This window comes from Colobus angolensis, unplaced genomic scaffold (assembly GCF_000951035.1).
Source record: "Colobus angolensis palliatus isolate OR3802 unplaced genomic scaffold, Cang.pa_1.0 Scaffold6, whole genome shotgun sequence".
NCBI lineage: Eukaryota > Metazoa > Chordata > Mammalia > Primates > Cercopithecidae > Colobus > Colobus angolensis.
The window spans coordinates 25,537,405-25,551,804 of record NW_012119598.1 but is presented as its reverse complement, the minus strand read 5'-3'; positions in this window follow the sequence as shown (position 1 = coordinate 25,551,804).

Below are 14,400 nucleotides of genomic sequence, written 5' to 3'. Positions count from 1 at the left end.
AGCTTCAATGATGAGATAAATATTTCAAACATATTACATGCCTTCAGAGACGCTTCTTTGATAAAATATGTGCTAACTCTCTCTTTAAAACAAAAACTTTGCACCCAGCACAATGAGACAGCTCTAAGATAACTTTTGCAAACTCCAAGGAAAACTCTGGAACCTGTCCAGACGTACAGCCTTGTAATTCATGGCAAGGATTTGTCTGAGAAGGGTGGAAACCATTGGAGGACTTCGAGCAGAGAGGTAATGAGCAGAGGTAACAATCTGATTTATGTTTAAATGGGTCACTCTGGCTGTGTAGGAAAGAGACTACAGAGAGGCAATTGTGGAAGCAAAGAGATGGTGATGATGGTTTGGGCTAAGGTGGGGATGGTGGAGAGGGGAAGATGGGTTGGGCTTGGTACTATATATTGAAGGCTAAGTTGATAACATTTGCAGGTGGGATAGAAAGAGAGGCATAGATGTTGCTCCAAAGTGTGTAGCCCCAACAGCAGGGACATGGTGGTGCTATTTACTGAGATAGGGAATTTTGGGAAGGAGCAGTTTTTAATTGAAAACTGTGGCTCACACCTGTAATCCCAGCACTCTGGGAAGCCAAGGCGTGTGGATCACCTTAGGTCGGGAGTTCAAGACCAGCCTGACCAACATGGAGAAACCCCATCTCTACTAAAAATACAAAATTAGCTGGGTGTGGTGGCACATGCCTGCAATCCCAGTTACTCGGGAGGCTGAGGCAGAAGAATCACTTGAACCTGGAGGCAGAGGGTGCAGTGAGCCAAGATCACACCATTGCACTATAGCCTGGGCAACAAGAGTGAAACTCCGTCTCAACAACAACAACGAGAACAAAAAAATTCTATGGCATGCCATTTGGTTTTGAATATTAAATTTGAGAGATTTCCTAGACAGATATCTGAGTGTAGATGTCAAGTAAGCAGTCTGGAATTCAAGGAAGGTGTTGGAGGTACATAGTTATGTTTGAGACTGTATAGAATATTTACAGCCACAAGATTGGATAAGATCTCCCAAGAAGGCCGAGCACAGTGGTTCACCCCTGTAATCCCAGCACTTTGGGAGGCTGAGGCTGGAGTTTGAAACCAGCCTGGATAATATGGCGAAACCCCGTCTCTGCTAAAAATACAAAAATTAGTGGGGTATGGTGGCAGGTGCCTATAATCCTAGCTACTTGGGAGGTGGAGGCAGGAGAATCGCTTGAACCCAGGGGGCAGAGGTTGCAGTGAGCCAAGATTGCCCCACTTCATTCCAGTCCGGGGGAAAGCAAAACTCCATCTCAAAAAAAAAAAAAAAGTCTCCTAAGAAGTGAGTCGAGAAAAAGTCATACAATTGAGCTCTAGATCCTCTCATATTGAATTGTTAAGAAGATGAGATAGATCCAGCAGAAGAGTATGAGGAGTGACAAAGAAAGAGAAATAGAATCAGAGGGTGGAATCCTAGAAGCCAAGTAAAGAAAGTTATTTAGTTGGGGTTCAGAAACTGCTACCCCAAAATATGTTTTGACATGTTAAACTGAAGAAGCCTCAAGGTCTCGCTGACACCACCCCCCACCAACTGAATCTTCCAAAGATGAAGGTTTTCTTAACCTAAGATCCAGACCCATTAAAAGGAAAAACTGTCTCTTCTCCTCCCTGAAAAACCAAGAATGTAACCATGCTTGAACATACCCTTTGACAAGATAATGTTCATGTTCATCTCTGTTCCCTGAGCCATTCCATTCTCCCTAGTAATCCCGTCATTAGAATTCCTCTTCTACTCCCTCCTACAGCCTGTTTTGCCATTATTGTATATAAGCTTCTTCACCCTGCTGGAGGTTGGGTAATCACCCTGTGATTCTCCCTGTATACACATTTATACAATTTGCATCTTCTCCAATCAGTCTGCCTTTTGTGGGTTTTTTTCAGCGAATTTTCAGTGGTTGAAGTAGAAGTTTCTCATGGCCCCTACTGTTTCATGAATGAGGAAGTGATAAATTATGTCAAAGTTTTCTGATGAGTAAGATAGGAAATGAGAATTGTCTATATTGAACGTGACACTGTGGAACTTATTGGTGATCTTCATAGGAGCAGCTGTAATAGAGTAGTAGGGAAAGGGACCTGTGAAACCACCGTTGCAAATATTATGACAGTATGAGATATCTGACATAGTTGACTCGATCTTGCTTCTGACCTCCAAGCCATCCTTGGTTGTTCTTAGGTACAGGCCAAACTAACCATGGAGGAATTTGGCTTATAGCTTAACTTTGAAGCAAGGATAATAGTCCCACCCTAAATTGATCCTCTTCCTGCTTGTTTTGGGGCTGAAACCACCTTCATGAGACTACTGAAAGGCCCAAGATTAGAATTATAGGAGTCTGAATTCTGCTAAAATGTGGGCATATTTTCTATAATCCCTTACTGTTCAGGGATTATAGTGGCCAGAGATCACAAGATTTGTTCCTTCTCAATTGCTCCTATAGATAACATCATCATTGTAGAACCTAAGATTGATCCTTTGAGATGTTTTTCAGACTGACCCCACCCAAATTTGTGACTTATGACTCAGCCTGTCCCGTGGTCCCACCTAGAGAACTCAGTGCCTGAGGACCATTTTCCAGCCCCTATTATTTCATCCCCAACCAATCAGCAGCACCTGTTCCTTAGCCCCCTGCCCACCAAATTGTCCATAAAAACCCTAGCCTCTGAGCCTTCAGGGAGACTGGTTCAAGTAATACCTCATCTCTGGTGTGGCTGACCTTGCATCAATTAAACTCTTGTTTTACTGCACCGCCTCAGTCTCAGTGAATTGATTATGGCTGTGCAGCAGGCAGGAAGAACCCATCAGGCTATCACACCTGGATCACTGTCTTCCCTTTTATCCCAAGTCATGACAGAATCCCAGAAGATGTCTTTATCTATATAATAACAATCTAGCCTCAACATTTCTTAATCTCTTTCCTCACCTTCTTGGCTGCGTGGCACATTGAGCTAAAAAGCTATGTTTCTTGATCCCCACTTCCCCACTCTCCACTATCAGGAAGAAGGTGTAGAGGGAGGTTCTTGCCCACTAATTTCAAGTCCAGTGAGAGGAGCTTCTTAAGACCCACTCCAGGAGCCTGAAGAGTTTATAGACTCACACCTGAGCAAGCAATAGACGCTTTGTGTCAGGAAAGTAACTGTGTTTTCTCTAAAGGTGCATAAAGCCTGAAGTGCAGATGTGACAAGAATATCAGCCTGGGAGTATTTTAAAAAGAATCCTTCCCCAAAGAGCAGCATATTCTTAGAGGCAAGAAGGGGCAGATCTCAAAGTGATCTGGAGAGGCACTGCCCTTATCAAGGGAATGGCAACCAGATGGTGGGGGGGGAAGAGCAGTCCTCTGGAGAACCCTTTACAATGTGAACCTGTGCACAAGGAGAGTCTACTTTAAAATCTGCCCCAGCTGGATGCGGTGGCTCACGCCTGTAATCCCAGCACTTTGGGAGGCCGAGGTGGGTGTATCACCTGAGGTCAGGAGTTTGAGACCAGCCTGGGCAATATGGAGAAACCCCATCTCTTCTAAAAATACAAAATTAGCTGGGTGTGGTGGTGCATGCCTGTAATCCCAGCTACTCAGGAGGCTGAGGCAGGAGAATTGCTTGAACCCAGGAGGTGGAGGTTGCAGTGAGCCAAGATCGTGCCATTGCACTCCAGCCTGGGCAACAAGAGCGAAACTCTGTCTCAAAAACAAAATAAAATAAATCTGCCCCGCCTGGAGGGCATGATGCCAACTCCAATGAAAGCTTCTGGTTCATCTTGCTTTGCCTTACTACCCCGGCAGAGTCAGAAATAGCAGCCGTGGAGTAAGAAAGGTAGCAGGAAGGGATGGGGGAGCTGGCACAGGATCTCTACCTACACCAAAATTTCTCCACGCCCAACAAGGAAAGAGGACCAAGTCTTCCTTTGAATGAGGATTGAAGTGTTGATTAGTATATTGGATCTTACAATGTAAATTACTGAATTGAAATCATCATGTGGACTGGACATTTTAAGTTAGTGAGTTGAGTAACTTAGTTACTGAGTTACTAGAGTAGAACATAGGACCGAGGGACCAGAAAAGTCATGGAACCTGCCCAAGTTATCAAGAGGCAGGAGAAAGACTAGACCCACTCAGCAAGATTAAAGGGATTACAAGTGACAAAAATAAAGTGGCTTCTATGATTACACCCCATGAGTCCTGCATGTTCCAAGTCCTAGTCAGAGTGGTTTCAGATGATCAGTTACACAACCTTGGTTGCATAGAGAAGGAAGAGCAGCCAGGAGGAGTCTGCTGGGAGAATATAGTCATCATGGGTGTAAAGCTTTAAGGAGGCTATGGTCAGAGTAGGATATTCATACTATAACATTTCTGAGATGAAGCAGTTCTGGATGGGAACCTAATCCGTAGTGTGAGGCACACTGAGCCAGATGAAGAGGAGGAACTAAGAAAAATTTCCAGCCAGGGGGAAAAATCATGTGGGCAGACTAGTGCTTTTGGTGTGTTGGAATAACTGTCAGAGGTAGCTGTGCCTGGAGCAGGGTGGAGGAACTGCAGTGATTGTAGATAAGGCCAGAGAGGGAGGCAGGGACTAGGTCATGCTGGTCTCATGCTTTGTCAGCCATGGCAAGGAGATTTGATTTCATTCTTTGAGACATGGGGAACTCTTGAAGGGTTTTAAACCAGGGGCAAAGGATTCTACATTTATTTTTAAATGATTGCTCTGGCCTCCTTCTGGAGGCTGGATTGTAGAGAGGCGAGAGTGAAAGCAGAGAGATCTTTGAAAAGCTGCATGTAGCAGGCATTCATAAAATATTTGACAGGTGCTTGGGCTACGGCAGGTGCAATGGATATGGTGAAGTTAGACTAAAGAGATATTTAGGAAGCGGAGTGGGTAGGACTTGGTGATTAATAAGAGGAAGATGTATTAGGTTGCTATGGCTGCCATAACAAAATATCACAGACTGGGTGGCATAAACAACATGAATTAATTTTCTCACAACTCTGGGAGTTAGCAGTCCAAGATCAAGGTTACAAAATCGAGGGTTGGTTTCTTTTGAGACCTCTCTCCTTGGCTTGCTGTGTCCTCACATGTTTCTCTGTGCATACATCCCTGGTATCTCTTCACGTCCTAATCTTCTCTTCTTTTAAGGACACCAGTTAGATTGAATTAGGGCTCACCCTAATAGAGTCATTTTGCCCACCCTAATAAAGTTAACCCCATGTGGAGATAAAGCCTTTACCTCTTTACCTCTTAACCAAATTCTGAGATACTGGGGGTTAGGGTTTCACCATGTGGATTTTAGGGGAACACAATTCAGTTCATAACAGAAGATTAAGATGAAACCTATTATATCCTTCTAGCAGGAGCAAGACGCTGAATTATGATGCTATGTGCTGAATCAGGGAACCCTGGAGGAAGTGAGGGTTTAGATTGGGAGTTCCATTTTGAACATGTTGAGTTCGACATTGCCACATAAATATCCAACAGAATAAACAGCTGGGCTGGGCACAGTGGCTCACGTCTGTAATCCTGGCACTTTGAAAGGTCGAGGTGGATGGATAAGTTGAGGTCAGCAGTTTGAGACCAGTCTGGCTAACATGCGGAAACCCTGTCTCTACAAAAAATGCAAAAATTAGCTGGGTGTGGTGGCAGGCACCTGTTATCCCAGCTACTTGGGAGGCTGAGGCAGGAGAATTGCTTGAACCTGGAAGGCGGAGGTTGCAGTGAGCTGAGATCATGCTACTACACTCCAGTCTGGGCAACAGAGAAAGACTCCATCTCAAACAAACAAGCAAATAAAAAAAAAATACAAAAATAAAACAAAAAAACAACAGTTGGGTACATTGGTCTGGACCTGGGAAGAAAGTAAGTCTAGGCTAGATATAGAAATGTAGGAGTTTTGGCATATAGATAATAAGGGAGGCCATGGGAATGTAGGAGATTCCCTAGGGAGAGAGAGGAGCCAAGGGCCCAGGACAGTCTCCAAGGCACACTAAACAACACTGCAGAGGTGGAGGAGGCGCCAGCAAAGGAGATTGAGGAGGGCAGCCCTTTTGTCGCCTCTTAGTATGTCCAGGTGCTCCTCATTTGTGATGGAGTTACATCCAATACACCCATCGTAAATTGAAAATATCTGGCCAAGCATAGTGGCTTATCCCTGTAGTTCCAGCACTTTGGAAGGCTGAGGTGGGAGGATTACTTGAGAGCAGGAGTTTGAGAGCAACCTGGGCAACATAGTGAGACCCTTTCTCAAAAAATGAAAATAAAAAATAAAATTTACCGAGCGTGGTGGCATGCCTGTAGTCTCAGCTACTCAAGAGGTTGAGGAGGGAGGATCCCTTGAGGCCAGGAAGCCGAGGATGCAGTGAGCTGAGATTACACCACAGCACTCCAGCCTGGGTGACAGAGCGAGGTCCTATCTCCAAAAAAAAAAAAAAAAAAAAGTGCATATATATATACACACACACACACACACACACACACACATTTAGATATATCAATCGATCTCTATCCCTGTATCTCTATATTTCTATTTATAGCTATATCTACATATCTATATCTATCTATAGATGTATCTTTTGTTTTTTTTTTTTTTGAGACAAAGTCTCACTATGTCGCCCGGGCTGGAGTACAGTAGCATGATCTCGGCTCACTGCAACCTCAACCTCCCAGGTTCAAGCGATTCTTGTGCCTCAGCCTCCCAGGTAGCTGGGATTACAGGCATGTGCCACCACACCCGGGTAATTTTTTGTATTTTCAGTAGAGACAAGGTTTCATCCTGTTGCCCAGACTGGTCTCAAACTCCTAAGCTCAGGTGATCCACCTGCCTCAGCCTCCCAAAATGTTGGGATTACAGGCGTGGCCACTGCGCCCGGCCACTATAGGTATATCCTATATAAGTCAAAAATGCGTTTAATATATCTAATCTACCGAACATCAAAGCTTAGCCTAGCCTACCTTAAACATTCTCAGAACCCGTGCATTAGCCTAGGGTTGGGCACAAACATCGGACAACACAGTACACTGCAGAGTATTGGGCACCTATCCTGGTGATCACCTGGCTGACTAGGAGCTCTGCTCATTTCTGCTGCCCACCATCACGAGAGAATATTGTACAGCATATCACAAGCCCAGGAAAAGACCAACATTCAAACTCCAAAGGTTGGTTTCTACTGGTTGTGTATCACTTTGGCAGCATCATAAAGTTGCAAAATCATCAGTCAAACCACCATAAGTCAGAGACCATCTATACCACCTAATTGGTGGTAAGTCCAAATAAAACAGTAAAGTTACCCCGAGACCACACTGCTTTTGGCTCTGTTGGTGGAGTAGTGATGGTTCGGCTGGTTGTAATAAAGGGGTTAGAAGTTACTATCAGTGTAATTTTCATTAAGTTCCATAATGAAACAACCTGTGGACCTCCTTCTTAAAAACCAATTCAGATCCTCAGCTTTGATGTGGGAGGATGGTTCTCCGTCAAGGTTTTAGAAGTCTGGTCTCACGGTCCCTCTACTGTTTCCCTTGGGACTTTCTGACTGCCATCACCACCATTCTGAACTTGGGTAGGTTCTGCTCCTTTTTAAAGTTCTGGTTTAAGCCAGAATATTTGCATTTGTAATCATATGCCAAGCACTGTATGAAGATTGCAAGTAGCAAACTGGAGAAACAAAGTCGATGCAATATTGTATTATGGTTTTACTTTTTCACACTTATTCACCTTAATGGTTTGGTTTCTTCAGGCCAGTAGTTTGCAACTTTTTGCTTAAACCTAAAGAACTGTTTGTATTATTTTTTCGTAGATGGTGTAGAAATTCCAGCCACGTTACATTAGATGAAATGAACTTCCATGTAGTAAGTGTCTACACACTGAGTTTTTCATTTTAGTGAGCCTAATCTATTTTATTGTAGATAAATGTTCCATTGTTATTAGATGATTTTTGACATGGTGAAAATAGCTTTCAGACTCTTCTTATTTTCACATAGCCTAAGGATACAAGGATCCCAGGCTGGGGATCTCCATCCTAAAATAATTGCTTTTCCTTGGTTGCTGGAGGGATGACAATGTGTCTGTTAATTTATTCTCTCTTTGCTCCTGCTCTCAAAGCATCTTTTGCTAGCAGGCATGTTTTCTACTGAAAACATTTAGATCCACCTGGAGTTAATTTAAACAATTTTACTGTCTTAGCATTTCTCCATGGGACAATAATACATATATACATTTATATCTCATGCTTCCTATTGACCAAAACACTCAAATGTATTTTCTTTTTTTTTTCTTTTTGAGATGGAGTTTCACTCTTGTTGCCCAGACTGGAATGCAATGGCACAGTCTCCATTCACTGCAACCTCTGCCTCCTGGGTTCAAGTGATTCTCCTGCTTCAGTCTCTTGAGTACTGGGATTACAGACGTGCTCCACCATACCTGGCTAGTAGAGACAGGGTTTTGCAATGTTAGCCAGGCTGGTCTCGAACTCCTGACCTCAGGTGATCCACCCGCCTTGGCCTCCCAAAGTGCTGGGATTATAGACGTGAGCCATCTCGTGCCGCCTGTACTTTCTACTTTGAAAGACAACGGCTAAACATTGTAAGTATATCATATTATAAGACAAAATAGCCTAAAAGAATGTAATCAGACGTGAGACTGAGTTCATGAGAATCATACTTCCTGAATTTCTAATTTTACTGCTGGAGTTTTAGTGAAAATGTATTTGGCTTTGAATTTAATAAATACTATTTATAAAGTTTATGGCTTATAGATTGCACATGAAAATGATTGTAGAACATTCTTATATCAGGATTTCTCAACCTTAGTTCTATTGACATTTTGGTCCAGATAATTATTTGTGGGGGTGAGAGGTGATCTGTGCATTGCAGGATTTAACAATATTTCTGACCTGTACTCACTGGGTCCCAGTAGCACCGCTCCCCAGAGTTGTGACAACCAGAAATGTCTCTAGACATTGCTATTATCTTCAGAGTGGTTCTGGTTGAGAACCACTGTGTTTTATAATAAGGAGTAGGATCCACAAACCCCAAGACCATTCCATTTCTTTTTCTTTTTTTAATTTTTAGATGGAGTCTCACTGTGCCACCCAGGCTAGAGTGAAGTGGTACAATCTCATCTCACTGCACCCTCTGCCTTCCGGGTTCAAGCGATTCCCATGCCTCAGCCTCCTGAGTAGTTGAGATTACAGGTGTGCACCCCCACACCTGGCTAATTTTTTGCATTTTTAGTAGAGATGGGGTTTCACCATGTTGGTCAGGCTGATCTTGAACCCCTGACCTCAAATGTTCTGCCCACCTCAGCCTCCCAGAGTGCCGGGATTACAGGTGTGAACCACCTCACCTGACCTCCCCAAAACCATTTCGTTTCTTTTAGAAGATATATCCCTTTAAATGTTCATAGACATCTTCTTCACATATGGTAGATAATAAAATTTGTAAACTGGTTAGTAGACTCCAGCACTAAGTTAAATTTATTTTTCTTTTTGCTTTTATGACTTAAAATGTGTTCTGTTTTATTGTGTCCATTACCACAAAATGAAATCCCAGCTTTGTGAGTCTTTTTTTTTTTTTTTGAGATGGAGTCTTGCTCTGTCTCCCAGCCCTGAGTGCAATGGCCTGATCTCGGCTTATTGCAACCTCCACCTCCCAGGCTCAAGTGATTCTCCTGCCTCGGCTTCCTGAGCAGCTGGGATTACAGGTGCCTGCCACCACGCCTGGCTAATTTTTGTGTTTTTAGTAGAGATGGGGTTTCATCATGTTGGCCTGGCTGGTCTCGAACTCCTGACCTTGTTATCCACCCACCTCGGCCTCCCAAAGTGCTGGAACTACCGGCATGAGCCACCACCCTTGGCCCATTTTCCTTTTTAAACACAGCACCTGCAATGGCAGGTGGGCTTCTCTGAGGTCTGTGTCTGTGACCCATCTGACGATTCCAGGAGATGCCTTTTCCCATGATTTTCAAGGAGTTTGGCCACAGGAGGGAGCACTATTCCTAAGCTTGCTTGTTTATTCTTAACTGTTTTAATACGTGCTTATATTTTAATGTATGATTGTCAGAGAGAGTAAATTCCTATCTGGAAATCAGAAACAGAACTAGAGTATACATCAGTACTCTGAACACATCTCCTTTCTTATAATCTAAGCTCATGCTGCCTGACACTGAATTTCTTTCTTTTAGTTATAATTTTTGAAACTAGTAGTGTAACATAGTACCTTAAGGTGAAAGATTGCTGCATCACACAGCTATTTTGAAATAATTTCTCAGAATAAAACTTTGAAAACTAACATTATCTACTTTGAAGAAAACGCGTGGCATATGGTGACAGTTGATAATTGGTGCAGCCTCTACCTTTATATGAGATTGATGGGTATACTGAGAAGATGTTGAATGTAAGGTAGCATTTTTTTCCCTCTCCTCCCCTCCCCTCCCCTCCCCTCCCCTCTCCTCTCCTCTCCTTTCCTTGACGAAATTTCTCTCTTGTCGCCCAGGCTGGAGTGCAGTGGTGCGATCTCGGCTCACTGCAACCTCTGCCTGCCAGGCTCAAGCAATTCTCCTGCCTCAGCCTGTCAAGTAGCTGGGATTACAGGTGCCCACCACCACACCCAGATAGTTTTTTGTATTTTTAGTAGAGAAGGGGTTTCACCATGTTGGCCAGGCTGGCCTTAAGCTCCTGACCTCAGGTGATCCACCCACCTCGGCCTCACAAAGTGCTGGGATTACAGGAATGGGCCACCACATCCGGCCCATGTTTTTCTTTTTATAAGCATTTAACTTCTGTCAAAATGTTTGAGATTCTGGCTTGTAAATATAGTGGATCTTAACAAGTGTGCGTTTGTCTCTGTTTAAAAATAAATGTACACACACTTCATATTGTAATATGCTTGAATTGGCTCTGGATAACAGCCAAGAATGATATAGCATGGTATACCATTTATTAAATTTCACCATTTTATCTATTTAGAAACCCGGTTCAGTAAAGGATATGCCTCTATACTTTCTGCTGTCTTCTGCCTACATGATCAATGTGAAGCCAGGCCCAGACATGTCTCATCTAGAATGATTTGAGAAGAATTTGATTTCACTTTTCTGAGAAGTTTGGAAAGGATTCTGACTTTATCTAGTTTACCAGACATGACAGTGAAGTTTGTGTGTGTGTATTTTGTTGTTGTTTGTTTTTTGTTTTTGTTTTGAGATGGAGTCTTGCTCTGTCACTCAGGCTGGAGTGCAATGGCGCGATCCTGGCTCACTGCAACCTCCACCTCCTGGGTTCAAGCAGTTCTCCCGCCTCAGCCTCTTGAGTAGCTTATGGGTGCACGCCACCATGCCCAACTAATTTTTGTATTTTTAGAAGAGACGAGGTTTCACTATGTTAGCCAGGCTGGTCTCGAACTCTTGACGTCAGATGATCTTCCCACCTCGGCCTCCGAAAGTGCTAGGATTACAGGGGTGAGTCACTGTGCCTTTTTGGCAGTGAAGTTTTAAAACTGATAGAGAGGTATCTGCACCTTTTTAATTTTTTAAAATTTCTTTTAAATGATGTTGCTAAATGTACATTTTAATATAACCCTACATCTAAGGAAAGGTCTCAAAGTATCCAAATTTCAATGCGAGATGGCAGAACTTCAGGGAACCAGCACGTGCAGGGCATGGGTTTCAGGTGTAGTCGATGAATAGTCTAGCTAAGTGTTCATCGGCTAACCTGACGCCCATGTTTCTTTCAACCCTTCTGATTGGGGATGTTTCTAAACTATATTATTCTTTTCTGCAACAGTAAATAGTGATTCTTTGGTGATCTGGGCTATGTTTATAAATGTAATTTTTTATTGTTAAATACCCTAGAATTAGTTCTCATGTCACGTAAATGCACTTTCAGTTTCCATAATATCTTACAATTGAAGTGGTTGATGAGGGTGCAGACAGTCCCCAGCTTACAGTGATTCGACTTATGATGCTGTAAAAGCAACACACATTCAGTAGATACCATACTTTGGGTACCCATAGGACGGCCAGGCGCAGTGGCTCATGCCTATAATCCCAGTACATTGGGAGGCCAAGGCGGGTGGATCACCTGAGGTCAGGTGTTCAAGACTAGCCTGGCATACATGGTGAAACACCGTTTCTATGGAATAAAAAAGTTAGCCGGGCATGATGGTTGGCGCCTGTAATCCCAGCTACACGGGAGGCTGAGGCAGGACAATCGCTTGAACCCGGGAGGCAGACGTCGCAGTGAGCCGAGATCGCACCACTGCACTCCAGTCTGGTAGACAGAGCGAGACTCCGTCTGAAAAAAAGAAAAGAAAAGAAAAGAAAAAAGAAACCATTCTGTTTTTCACTTTCAGTACAGTATTCAATAAATCACATGAGGTATTTGACACTTTATTATAAATAAGCTTTGTGTGAAATGATTTTGCCCAAATGTAGACTAATGTAAATCTTCTGAACATGTTCAAGCTAGGCTAAGCTGTGATGTTTGCTAGGTTAGGTGTATTAAGTGCATTTTCACTGACAGTATTTTGCATTTGCAATGGGTTTATCAGGACATAACCCCATTGTAAATTGAAGAGCATCTGTAACGGAAGATGGCTAGATCCTAAGAAGAGAGATACCAGCTCTGTTTCTTCCTCTACTGGGAAACTTTGTGATTTTGAAGGTGAAGAAATGTTGATGGCAACTAGACTCTTTCTTTTCTCTTTTTTTTTGAGCTGGAGTCTTGCTCTGTTGCCCAGACTTGAGTGCAGTGGTGCGATCTCCGCTCACTGCAACCTCTGCCTCCCAGGATCAAGCGATTCTTCTGCCTCAGCCTCTCAAGTAGCTGGGATTACAGGCATGCACCACCATGCCCAGCAATTTTTTTTATTTTAGTGCAGACAGGACTTTACCATGTTAGCCAGGCTGGTCTCGAACTCCTGTCCTCAAATAATCCACCCGCCTCGGCCTCTCAAAGTGCTGGGATTACAGGCATGAACCTCTACGCCCGGCCAAACATAGACTTTTTAGGAAAGGCCAAGTGGTGGCATAATCCAGTTGTATATGTGATTATGTAGGAGAGATTTACGATCTATAGGCTGGGATGACTACTCCTTACAGTCTAAGGTAACTGTGATTACAAGATGTGCCATTTTTTTAATGTACCCTTAAGAAAGAAAAAAATTCTAATTAAATGATGACACAATGCCTTCTTACGACATTTCCAAAAATTTTATACTTACTGAAAGTATTCTTTCTTTTTTTTTTTTTAGGAGACAGGGTTTTACTCTGTCACCTTGGCTGGAGTGCAGTTGTGCAATCATAGCTCACTGTAACTTTGAACTCCTGGGGTCAAATAATCCTCACACCTCAACCTCTCAAGTAGCTAGGACTGCAGGTACACAGCATCACATTTGGCTAATGTTTAAATTTTTTGTAGAGGCAGGGGTCTCACTGTGTTATTCAGGCTGGCCACAAACTCTTGGCCTCAAGCAAGCCTCTCACATCAGCCTCCCCAACGTGTTGGATTTATAGGCATGAACCACTGCACTTGGCCGAGTATTCTTTTAGACTTACTTATACATATTTTTTTCTTATTTGTCTTTTTTGGACATACATTCTTATAAATATAACATTCTCTTACATTAATGGAGAACTGCAAGCAAAATTTTAGTTAAGGCATTGCTATAATTTCTTCATTTCAATGCTAAATCATGTTGTAATCTTAAATAATATCGGGCAACCCGCTCGGGTCCCCTTCCATGCTGTGGAAACTTTCCTTTCGCTCTTCACAGTAAACTTTGCTACCGCTAAAAAAAAAAGAAAAACCAAAAAACAAAAACAAAACAAAACAACAACAACAAATCATTGTAAAAGTCAGTTAAACTTAACATCTGAGATAATAACCATGCACACATCCTAGCTAAAGTGATGACAATGTGAACAATATGATCAAGTTCTGATTTGCTCATGCAATGTACCTATGCCGTGACCACCACCTGGCCAGGACAATTAATTGTAAGAGTTCATTGACTGTAAGGCACATCCTTATTTCAGAGATTTAAAGATGTGGAAAAAGTGTGCATCTTGGTGCTGGAGAGGATGTGGAGAAACAGGAACGCTTTTACACTGTTGTTGGGCATGTAAATTAGTTCAACCATTGTGGAAAATGGTGCGGCATTTCCTCAAGGATCTATCTAGATCTAGAAATACCATTTGACTCAGCAATCTCATTACTGAGTATATACCCACAGGATTATAAATCATTCTACTGTAAAGACACATGCACACATATGTTTACTTTGGTACTATTTACAATAGCAAAGACTTGGAACCAACCCAAATGTCCGTCAATGATAGACCAGATAAAGAAAATGTCCCCACATACACTATGGAATACTATGCAGCCATAAA